This window comes from Eucalyptus grandis, chromosome 6 (genome assembly GCF_016545825.1).
Source record: "Eucalyptus grandis isolate ANBG69807.140 chromosome 6, ASM1654582v1, whole genome shotgun sequence".
NCBI lineage: Eukaryota > Viridiplantae > Streptophyta > Magnoliopsida > Myrtales > Myrtaceae > Eucalyptus > Eucalyptus grandis.
The window spans coordinates 19,211,572-19,224,606 of record NC_052617.1 but is presented as its reverse complement, the minus strand read 5'-3'; the positions used below and the strand labels follow the sequence as shown (position 1 = coordinate 19,224,606).

At 40.9% G+C, this 13,035-nt stretch overlaps 1 pseudogene; it reads left to right on the top strand.

Moving 5' to 3' along the window:
* The window catches only part of LOC104448795, a 32,338-nt pseudogene extending 20,455 nt beyond the window's left edge, over positions 1 to 11,883 (top strand).
* Positions 11,884 to 13,035: the final 1,152 nt, after the last annotated feature.

Below are 13,035 nucleotides of genomic sequence, written 5' to 3'. Positions count from 1 at the left end.
TTTAAAGCACGATAAAGTTTGTAGGTAAAAGAGGGCTTAAAGACTCTTACAGTTTGCATCTTCAATTATTTCTTCCTCTTCTTGTCGAGCAACCTCCTGTTGTCTAGATGGAGAAGATGGACGCTGCTGAGAATGTTGTGGGCTCTGTTGCTGACTAGGAAACTCTTCTTCCTCGGTGAGATCAAAGTGCGTAGGCCCCTCACGCATTTGTTGTGGTCCCCTGTTTGCGATCCTCGAAGACTTCCTTTGAGACGACATCTTTCACAGTCTTTGAAAGATTCCAAGCTTGACTTTCCCAAGAAAGATGATAACTTTTCGAAGATTAAACAAGAGAAGAAGACGGAAATGGAAGATCGGTTCTCTCTTAGGGTTTTTGAGAGTAAAGCGAAGAAGAAACACAGTGTATAAAACAATCGAAGAGAGGCATACGGAACGTCATAAAGGAAGTAAAAAGATGCCTTTTTAAAAAATAACTGCTCTTTTTTCGAAAAACTAGATAATTGTCATTTCAAAAATAACTCCTTTTTTCGAAAAGGAAACGTTGCAATAATCACGTCAATTAAAGATAGCAATAATCAAACACGGTTGATGATGTACCTTTTCGAGATGAGATTTGAGATATAGGAAAGTAAAATAACTTATGAAAGAAAAACCTGATCGTCTGAGTCTAGAAGTCTCTAGACTTTAACTTCTTCAAACTTCAAGATGTTGAGTCTGGAACGGATGATTTCAAATTGATTTTTCTCCAAAGGCTTTGTAAATATATCTGCCAGTTGGTTTTTTGAGTCAACAAACTTAATCGAAACTTCTCCATTTTGAACATGATCTCTGATGAAGTGATGTCGAATCTCTATGTGCTTTGCTCTTGAGTGAAGAATTGGATACTTGGTGAGATTGATTGCGCTGGTGTTGTCACAGTTAATCTTCGTGCATGAATCTTCAATTCCAAAGTCTCTTAGCTGTTGTTTTATCCACAGAATTTGTGAACAACAACTTCCAAGAGCTACATACTCTGCTTCTGCTGTAGAAAGAGCTACTGTACTTTGCTTCCTTGAAAACCAAGATATTGTCCTGCTTTCAAGTAGTTGACAGGTACCCGAGGTGCTCTTTCTATCAACTCTGCATCCGGCTAGGTCTGCGTCTGAATATCCGAGAAGAGTAAAGTCTCCCTTTTAGGATACCAAAGACCAATGCTCGAAGTTGATGCAATGTATTTGATAATACGCTTTGCAGCACTTAGATGAGATTCTTTTGGATCCGCTTGAAATCTGCACAAATGCAAACACTAAACAAAATGTCGAGTCTAGAAGCGGTAAGATAAAGAAGTGAACCAATGATACTCCTGTATAGCTTCTAGTCAACTTTCTTTCCTCCTTCATCTTTGTCTATCTTCAAAGAGCTTGACATTGGTATCTCAGTCTTTTTGCAATTTTACAGTCTAAACTTTTTGACAAGATCATTAGCATATTTTTCTTGATGAATAAAAGTCCATTCCTTCAATTGTTTCACTTGAAGTCCAAGAAAGAAGGTTAGTTCACCCATCATGCTCATTTCAAATTCATCCTGCATAGACTTAGAGAATTTCTTGCTCAAGCTTTCATTAGAGGATCCAAAAATAATGTCATCAACATAGATTTGAACAAGCAGAAAACTTTTGTTTTCTATTTTGATAAACAGAGTAGTGTCTACTTTACCTTTTACAAAGCCATTTTGAATTAAAAATTCACTCAGCCTGTCGTACCAAGCTCGAGGTGCTTGCTTTAAACCATATAAGGCCTTTTTCAGTCTGAATACTAAGTCTGGTTTCCTTGGGTCTTCAAACCCAGGTGGTTGTTCCACATAGACTTCCTCATGGATAAATCCATTCAGGAAAGCACTTTTGACGTCCATTTGGAATAACCTGAAATTCTTATAACAAGCAAAAGCAAGTAATAATCGAATTGCTTCTAACCTTGCCACTGGTGCGTAAGTCTCGTCATAGTCTATCCCTTCTTCTTGCGTATATCCCTTAGCCACGAGTCTTGCTTTGTTTCTTATGACCTTTCCTTTCTCGTCCATCTTGTTCCCGAAAACCCATTTAGTTCCAATAATAGATTTACCTTTCGGTTTAGGAATCAACTCCCAGACATCATTAATGTTGAATTGCCTGAGTTCTTCTTGCATAGCTTCAATCCAGCTTTCATCAGATAAAGCTTCTTCTATGCTTTTGTGTTCTATTTCAGAAATAAGAGCCACAGCACTAGACTCTTCGCGCCTTTTGGATCTTGTGCGAATTCCTTCATTAATGTCGCCAATAATGAGATGTTTGGGATGACTGGACTTATGCTTCCGATTCTTGGTTGATTTGTCGGGTTGATGATCATTTTCTTCATTTGAATCTTCAACAATCATTTGATGCTTTGGTCTTTCAAGTCTCGAGCCGCTTCTTGAGATTTTGACTTTGTAGAGTCTCGGAGCAGTTCGATTCTTCAAGATGAGTCTCGAATAGATTTGTTTTGTATAGAATCTTGGAATTTGACATTCATTAATTCCTCCACAAATTGAGATTTCTTGTTGTAGACTCTGTAGGCTTTGCTTGAGGTAGAATATCCAATGAAGATGCCTTCGTCTGATTTTTCTTCAAACTTGCCAACTCGATCATTTGCATTTTTCAATATAAAGCATTTACATCCAAACACACGAAAATATGAAACAATAGGCTTCTTTTCTTTGAATAACTCATAGGGGGTTTTTTCCAGAATTGGTCTTAGAAAAACTCTATTAATAATATAACATGCTGTAGAAACTGCTTCAACCCAAAAACGTGAAGAGATGTTACTTTCAATTAAAAGAGTTCTAGCCATTTCTTGAAGCGACCTATTCTTTCTTTCCACTACTCCGTTTTGTTCTAGAGTATATGGAGAGGAGAACAAATGCTGAAAACCAGATTCATTACAAAATTTTGTAAAATCTTGATTTTCAAATTCACCTCCATGATCTGTTCTTATACTTGAAATAACATACACTTTTTTCATTTTGAACCTTTTTAGCAAACTTTTCAAAGTAAGAGAATGTTTCAGACTTACTTGTCAGGAAATATACCCAAGTAAATCGTGAGTAGTCATCCACAATCACTAAGCAATATTTCTTACCTCCAATGCTTTGAGTTCTGGTTGGTCCAAAGAGATCCATATGCAGAAGCTGCAGTACACGATTAGTGGAAACTTGATTTATTGGTTTAAAGGAATTTCTTACCTGCTTTCCCAATATGCATGGTGTACATAGATCAAACTTTTGGTATGATAGATTGGGTAAACCACGAACAAGCTTCTTTGCTGAAATTTTGGCTATCTGCTTCATATTGATGTGCCCAAGCTTTCTGTGCCATAAGTTCGCTTCATCTTGTATTGAGATTAGACATTGCAATTCATCTGGTTTCACATCCAAGAGGTAGATATTTCCATGTCTTCGACCTATGAATGACTGAGTAGAATCTTTACTGGTTCCCGAACATATTCCCTCTTGAAAGTTGATTTTGAAACCGGTATCACACATGCTGATCCCGATGCGAAAGCGGTTGTAGTTGAGTCCTTCCACTAAGGAAACATTGCTTATTGTGAGGTTTCCAATCTTTACAGTTCCAAATCCCACAATTCTTCCTTCGTTGTTTCCTCTAAATGAGACTTTTCCACCATTTACTTGCACGAGCTTTATGAAGCAATTTGAATCTCCTGTCATGCCACTAGATTCAACATCTTCTTTTCCTCTCTCTGAGACAGATGCAGTTTTAGGAATGATTCCTTTTTCTACAACGTCCCATTCCAGAGGATCCTTTGATCTTAGGAACGCCTTCATCTTGTTTTTCCATATGTTGTACTCATTTCCATCAAAGTAAGGCGGTCTAGTATTGCTTTGCCCTTCTACCAGCCCTAAAGCTAACATACTAGCTATGGATCTTTAACTCTGAAGTAAAACACTTCAAACAAAGTGAGTACACAGGCTCTGATACCAATTGAGATAGCTAGTATAAGCACCTAGAGGGGAGTGAATAGGTGTAAAAATAATTTCTCGAAATAAGAGAGCAATACTAAGCAGACAATAGAAATGAAGTTTTCTTTTGGTTAACAAAACGAATTATGATCAAAGTAAACTAAAGAGTAGGGAAGAGAAAATTGAACACAAGGTTTATAGTGGTTCAGCTTATTCCAAGCCTACGTCCACTCTTTCGCACTAACAGCCCACCGGCTGGATTTCACTATGAACAAAAGAGTTATTACAGCAAGTCTCTCCCTTGATTCCACAGTGTAGAAACTCTACCACACTTCCTCAAGGTTTCTCAGAATATAAGCTCTCTTTTGCGTACACGATTTCCCTCAGTAAATGAATTGACTAAGAACAAAGAGCTTCAGACTTTGGAATTCTTCTATCGCGCTCACACTCGAACAATTGGAACGTCTTACTTTTATACTCCTTTATGCCATCATACCCGTTGGCACTTACCAAATGAATTCCTCCAATCTACCCGTTGGACGGAATCAATTAGAAAGATCATTCGAGCTATTTAAGGAACATGTCGATAGCCCATCAATCCTGCTCGCCCATACAATCAAGATCTTGGTTTCCATAAGTAGAACCTTCCAAGTATACTTCGCCAATCATTGGATCCTTAATCAATCTTGATTCAAATAAAGGAATCTGTTATGTCATATCCAGCCAAGAGATCTTCTCCAGTCGATAAGGTCAAATCCTTAATGAAACACCCAGCTCTGAATAGCCCTTCTTCGACGGATTAGAAACTGTCAATGAGAATAGACTTTGAGTTTTGAGTCTGGCAGTCCGGAGGTCTTCAAACTTTAAATAGTAGAGTCTGCAAATCTTCAGACTAGACTGATGGAAACGTTTTGTTAGCTTCAAAATACTCCAGGACGATTTCTCCAACAAAAGCAAAAGCTCTTTCATTCCTCCTTTCAAGCCCGCCTTTGTTGCCTTTCCTTTCCTTTTCTTTCCTCATTGGGACCTAATGATAATGCGGGGAGGTGGTGGTGGGGGAGGCAAGAACATAAATACTTCACAAGCTGAGTAAAGGGCCTTCGATTAGATTAACAAAAAGAAGCTAATCTATCACAAAAGGAGATGAAGTAGAAGAAGGTCTTCTGGATTCGTGAGGAAAACATAAGACATAGAAGAAAAATTGTTTCTTCATTCTGTATTGTAATTTCTGTACAACATCCTGTATTTAATTACAAAGAAAGAATTAATAAAAGGAAATTAGATATTCTCCTATCTTTCTAATCCTAAAATAAACTTGATTCCCTATTGATACAAATCTACTAAATCATATCTTCCAACACTCCCCCTCAAGCTGGTGGCTTGTATATGTCCAAGACGCCTAGCTTGTTTAGAAGATATGCATGTTGTCTTTGACAAAGAGGTTTAATGAATATATCCGCGGGTTGCTCCAAGATTCTGATTCCTCTCGTCTCGACAATTCCTTCTTGAATCTTTTCTCGAGTAAAATGACAATCGACTTCTATATGATTGGTCCTCTCATGTAGTATAGGATTTGCTGCAAGTTTGAGTGCTGAATCATTGTCACAAAAGAGTAAAGTCAGTCCTTTAACTTGTGCCCCGTGATCCAAAAGCAGACCCCTTAACCAGACAATTTCACAAACAGTCTTGGCCATAGATCGATATTCGGCTTCAGCTGAAGATAAGGACACAGTAGACTGCTTCTTTGTCTTCCATGAAAGTAACGATTCCCCGAATTTGATACAAAAACTAGTGATAGATCTCCTGCTCATAGGACACGTGGCATAGTCTGCATCGCAATAGGCCGTCATTTCCATATTGCACTTTTGAGAAAGGAGTATTCCTAAGCCTGGACACATCTTCAAGTATCTCACAATTTTCAAGGCTGCATTCATGTAAGATTGCTTCGGACTGTGCATAAATTGACTAAGAGTCTGTACTGCATAGCAAATGTCTGGCCTAGTCATGGTGAGATATATCAGTTTCCCTACAAGTCTCTAATATCTTGAGGGATCTTTTAACAATGGATCATCAAAAGGAGAAGATATGCTAGTATCATAGTCGATGGAAGTCAGTTTGGCATTTTGCTCGATAGGAATAACCGATGGTCTGCAGCCTGATAGTCCTGCTTCTGATATGATCTCCATTACAAATTTCCGCTGGCTTAGTGAGATTCCCTAATCTGAACAAGCTATCTCAATCCCAAGAAAATACTTAAGTGGCCCTAAGTCTTTAATATGAAAAGTGGAATGCAGATACCCTTTGAGTTTCTTCACAGCAGAATCATCATTTCCCATGATAAGTATGTCATCAACATAGATCATCAAATAAATAGATGACATACTTTTCGTCCAGGTGAATAAGGCATAGTCATATTTGGACTATTTGAACCCAACGGCCATAAGTGCATTGGTGAACTTGGCATACCATTGTCAAGAAGCTTGCTTTAATCCATAAAGAGATTTGCGGAGACGACATACCTTAGACTCCCCCTGTCTCTGTAATCCTGGTGGAAGCTCCATGTATATTTCTTCGTCTAGATCACCATGCAAGAAGGCATTATGGACATCCATTTGATGAGGTGGCTAGTCACGAAAAGCAGCAACAGATAAAAAAGTACGAACCATGACATCCTTTGCTACGAGCGAAAATGTTTCATGGTAGTCGAAACCTTCTCAATGTGTAAAGCCTTTGGCCACCAACCGAGCTTTGTACCTTTCTACAGAGCCGTCTGCTCTGTATTTAATCTTATATACCCACTTACATGCAATTGGTTTGCGATGAGCAGGTAATGATACAACATCCCAAGTATGATTCTCCATCGAGGCATGTAATTTAGACTCCATGGCCTTTTGCCAACAAGGATCACTTCCTACCTCGTTATAACTAAAAGGTTCTTGTTCTTCAGAAATACGGCTTATACAACATAGATGTTCTGGCGATAATCTATCAAAGGAAATATAAGACGAGATAGGGTAACAAGTACATGATGATCTTGAAGAACTGCATACATAATCTTTCGTCTAAGTAGGTGGACAAGTAGCTCGACTAGAGCGCTGTTGTGGCTCATGTTGTGTCAAGGATGATTCTTCAGTAATTCTTGCTTTTGAAATATCCCTCAACTGTGCTGGTTCTTCTAGTGCTAGCTCTTCTACAGGAGGCTTCTCAATGGAATCTTTTATAGCACTCTCAACAGGCATTGGAGGCAATATATCAGTTGGTCTTGGAGGGGAAGTAACAATGAATGTTCCTCTGGAAGATAAATCCTCTTCCAATTAGAATTGCCTATTCGTTGTCTTCTCATCTTTAGATAAGGAAGTTAACTTCGAAAATGGAAAAACATCTTCATGAAAGACAACATCCTAGCTTACAAAGAAATCTCCTGTAGATGGTGCGTAAAGCCGATATCCCTTTTGCAAGGTTAGATAGCCCATGAATATGCATGGTCTAGCACGATGTGCCATCTTATCTCTATGTCCTACTGTAGTCACATAACATAGACACCTAAAGACTCTGAGATGACTCAGATCCAGTTTCCTTCCATATAATAGCTCAAAAAGTGCCTTTCCTTTTAGAATGTGTGACGGCATGCGATTGATCAGGTATGCTGCTGTGACCACACAATCTCCCCAAAAATTTTCAGGAATAGACGCTTGGAATTTAAGTGCACGTGCCACTTCTAAGAGATGGCAATGCTTTCTCTCAACAACTCCATTTTGCTGTGGTGTATAGGTACAGGAACTCTCATGCAAGATTCCATTTAGAGAAAATAAAGAAGCACATTCAACATTGAAAAACTCTCTTCCATTATCAGTGCGTATTCGACGGAGTGGTTTTTGAAATTGAGTTTTGGATAAGGAAAGGAAGGTCTTTAGATGAGAAAAGACCTGATTTTTGGATTGCATAAGAAATATCCATATTGCACGAGAGTAATCATCCATGATTGTGAGAAAGAACCAATACCCATCATGATTCAAAGTATGATAAGGTCCCCAAACATTAGCATGAATTAGAGAAAAAATGCCATCTGTTCGGGAAGTGTTATTTTGGAAAGGGGCACATGTTTGCTTTGCCATGGGACAAATGGGACATTCAGACGAAATGATGCACTGTGACCCAATCTTTTATGATTAAGAAAATTCATATCATTGGCAGTAGCATTACACAATGATTTATTGAACTCAACATGAGGTAATTTAAAGAGATGCGGAAATTCCACCCAAAAATACAGCCCTTGATTGACTCTACCCAAGCCCATCAGTTTGCCAATCGAAAGGACCTGAAAGAAACATTTATCATAGTGGAAAAGAATGCGACATGAATTTTCTTCACAAGCTCGAGCAATTGAGATTAGATTGAAGTGGAAATCGGGAACATAAAACACATTTCGAAGAGTAATAAGGGAACTAAGATTCACAATGCCAGTCATTGTGACTTTGGTGGTATTCCCATTCGGAAGTTGTACTGATATGGGGAAAGATAATTTCGTAATGTTGGAAAGGAAAACCTTATCACAGACTATGTGGTCACTAGCACCCGAATCAATAATTCATGCATTCTTCAAAATTGAGTTCATCAAAAACAATAAGATGTACCTGTGAAGCTTCCACCCTTATCAGTGGCATCCAATTTCTTCAATGCTTCCATCAGCTCGTGATATTGTTCATGGGTAATTGATTTTCCCATTAATTGGCCCGATACCTGAAAAACTGAGGAAAATTTCCTCTTTTCCTTTTCTCCTAGTTTCCCATGCAATTTACAGCAGTTTTCAATTGTATGGTGCGAACGTTTATAATAATCACAATACATTTTACATTTTCCTTTTGGCCCATTATTTTTCGCAGTTGATGAAGGAATGATTGTGGGCTGAAAAGCTTGGGCCAAAATGGGCCCATATGGGCCGTCGGATCCTACGAAAAAGTGACCACGCGACCCATCCGGCCCATGGAAGTTTGCTGATCGTGTGCTATCCAATCCAGTTAGATGGATGCCGCGTGAGTCGTCGAATCCAGTCGCTCCCTGGAAGAAGCGTGATCCATCCGATTGCTGGAAGTGATCTCTACCGTCCGTTTCCTTCTTTAAAAATGACCTGTGTTCGTTCTCGAAGAACCCTAGATCCACCTCTTTTCTCCCCGTGTTCTTCTACGAGGAGCAGAACTGGCTCCTTACCGCCAGGACCATTCCGTCTCCTCCCTTGCCATGGTCCACCGTCCTCTAGTTGGCTCTCCTCCTGTATGGCGAGTTGATAGATACGGCCGAGACTCGGCATGGGCTCCATGGTCAGTATTTGAGAACGGAACTACATGTAGGTTTCGTTGAGAATGAGGAGAAACCTTGTCACCTTCTCCCTTTCTCGCATTTTCTTATATTGCTGTTGAATGTGGTCGGACCAATCGAACTTGTCCTCGACTGCCTCTAATTCATTCCACAGAGCCGAGAGCTTGTTGTACACCGTCGCGACGGTCATGTTCCCCTGTTTTAAATCTAAGATATGTTGTGTGAGAGAGAAAAGATTTTAACTTGATCAAGTTTTCCATACATCTCTTTTATGTTTTCCCACATTTTCTTCGAGTCCTCCGTCGGGGGAAGTCCAGCCGCAACTTTGGGTGCGATGCAATTTCCAATCCAGGTCTGACCAATTGATTGCATCTCCTCCAAAGCCATGCCATTCGCTCGTCGGATGGAATCGGGAACGTTCCGTCGATGAAAACTTCTTTATCCTTCGTTACTAGTGCCCGCCGGAATTCGTGCCACTAACTTGAATAATTGTCTGCATCTATTAAATGCTAACTAATGATTTTTAGCTTTGGTTTGTTGCCGTTTGTTGTATAAAGGGGATCGCCGGGTTCCGGCCGGCCACTGGCAGCGAGGATCTAATACGGAAAGAAACCCGGTGCAAGATTCGGGTAGGGATTTGTGCCCTGACCCAAACCGCTCAACCCAAATCCGTGACCCGCATTGTGAAAACCCGAGTAGGGATTCGCTCCCATACCCGGTTCAGTTGACCCACCCATCTTCTCTGGGCCGATGGTTAGATTTGCCCCATCGTTGGTTGGTAGACCTCCATCGGCTCGCGCACTGCTTTGGTAGCCAGGCGATGATGCATTGGGGATCGGCCCATGGTACCATGGATACGGCATCCATTGGTAAAGGTAGCCCATGAAGGGTTGCCCCAGATTAGCTTGAGCCTGCTACTGCCATTGCGCGTGTTGAGGTTGAGTTTGGATCTGGCTTTCCTATTGTTCTGATGCAAGAATCACAACGGACAAATCTTGGTCTCCCAAGGTTTGCAGCGATGCTTCTCCTGCAGATTGGTCAACTGGAGTTGAGGTAAGATCTTGCGGCTTTGTCATGGTTAATAGAAAATTGATTCCTCTGGCAACTCCTTCTACAGATGAGGTCCCTCACTTAAGCAACCAAAGCTTTGATTCCTATGGCAACACTTCTCTGGAATTTGGAGTTCCTTGTGAGGTAATCGGAGCGGAAGCAAAAAATTTAGTTCAGAACCACAGATGGCTCTGATACCATGTCACAAAAGGAGATGAAGTAGAAGGTCTTCTGGATTCGTGAGGAAAACAGAAGACGTAGAAGAAAAATTGTTTCTTCATTATGTATTGTAATTTATGTACAACATCCTGTATTTAATTACAAAGAAAAAATTAATAAAAGGAAATTAGATATTCTCCTATCTTTCTAATCCTAAAATAAACTTGATTCTCTATTGATACAAATCTACTAAATCATATCTTCCAACATAATCAGATGAAAAAGTATTCCATTTCTGGACATGATGATGATGATGATGATCTGCGTGCTTTTTGTCGTGCGAACGTATGCGCAGGGAGTGGTGGCGTCCGGGATTGCATTCACCGTGCAGATATGGTGCATCGACAGAGGCGGCCCGGTGTTTGTGGCCATGTACCAACCCGTCCAGACCCTCGTTGTCGCAATCATGGCCTCCATTGCTCTCGGCGAGCAGTTCTACTTGGGCGGGTACGTGATGCGCTCCCGACTCTTGGAAAAACACATGCACCGCTCGATCGATCCACCTGAACTAATAGAAACCAGAGGGGATCTTACGTGCACGCCCCACATGTAAATTAATCCAACGAGTCTCTTAGAAATACCTAGATTCACATAATTAGAACCGGCAATCAAGCCGGCCGTGGCCGCCGCCAGAACGACCAAGTCGAGAGAAATTTTCGGGTGTTTCCTCGAGCATGAGGTACGTCATACACGGCGATTGACTCGAGTGAACTTAACGACGGCCTTCTTGGGCTCCACCAATTTACCTCACTTTTGTCCACTCGATCCCCGAGGGGTACCTCCATTCTAGGCACCACCCTTCTCAATGCTTCCACCATCATCAATTGTCACTAGCCAGGCCCGACATGATCCTCCTCATTCATCAAAATCAAAGGTATTGCCGAGCACGTCATGTAACTACACCTCAATCGATTCCGGTCGAATAAGGGACAACATAGCACAGAGAATCAATGTCCTGCGACGATCTTTGCGGGACTCGACCATGCCCTAATAATTTATCATGGGTTCCAAGTTTGAGAAAAAAAAAATTTATTCGCCTTTTCTTTGTCAGAATCGGAAAACAGGACCTGAAAGATTTTTTTTTTTTTTTTTCTGGGGTGCGCAGGATCATAGGAGCTGTCCGATCATAGCCGGGCTCTACTTGGTCCTGTGGGGGAAGAACGAGGAGCGCAAGTTCGCGTTGGAGAAGGCTGCGATCCAGTCCGCCCCGGAGCACGGCAACAGCCGCCCACCGGCCCACATCAAGGCGCCGTCCCTCCCTCAGCCCCTCCTCCTGCCGTCCACCGAGAACGTTTGACCGCCGCATCGCTGACACCCTTTGACCAACCACAGGAGCTCGTTGTGCTTGTGTGTAATGTATTGGAGTCGCTTGTCCCTTTCTTCTTAAATTTTCTTTTGCACTTTTTTTTTTTCTTTTTTTTTTTTTTTTTTAATTTACTTTTGGGTTGCTAGTAGGAAGCCCGAAAAAGGGAGAGATATTGGCACCCGAATGTGGGGGCGCCAAAAGGACTGATGCTAGTCGAGTCACAAAACGGATTGGCGTAATTAAATAGCTTCTTTACTATTCCTGATGCTAATTTCAGGTCACTCATAGGCTAAGAAAAGTCAAAAGACTAGTGCTAGGTACATGAAAAATTGATTCACTATGCTAGTTTATTAAACGACATGATAGATCGAAGTGTTTGAAAAAATGGGTCGTGTTCAATATTTCAATAAAGCTCGATCACATCACTTCACGGACAATTTAGTAGATCCGTCTTAGTATGCTCACTATTAGTCAAATAATTTAAAAAAAAAAAAAAACGAGTCAAATTTTCTTCGAATCCCGAGATTCATCATTAGAAGGTGACCTAAATCATTAATCTCTGTCGATATCGCATCCCTCTCTTTTTCTAACCCGCCCTAAAAAGAAGTTATCAAGTCCTAAAAGGATCAGATGCTTTTACTTTCACTCTTCAATCATATCAACCGCACTCGCACCGATCCTTGCGAAACGCTGATTAGAACGGTTCATCATGGTTTTAGCCTTTCTCGTTAAGCCTTTTGGGGCCCCCCCACAAGGGACTTCCCGACAATGGACGGATCAATGAGAGATGGTGGACGTGCAGGTGTCTTTGCTCGATCGCGGAAGCGAAAAGGCGACCCGTGTTTGTTTTACAATATGCGGTCTCGAGTTTCCAAGCTCTTTCTGATGACCAACACGCACATCAGCAGTAGTAAAACAGAGAAAAGATCGCACTGCCTATATGAAGCTTAAGTTTTTCAGGGACCATCTATAAAGAAACGAAAGTTGAAGGCCCGAAAACAGATCGCCTTGGCCTGACACGGATCCCACGCGACCCCGGCCAAGATGAAAGTTGATGGAGCATGAAGATTTTGCTAATTTACTTCTGGTGACCTAATTAAGGGTGAGCATAGTTCCATAATAGAACCTGGAACCTAAGAACCGGACCAATAAGAACCTATATGATTCTAGGTTCC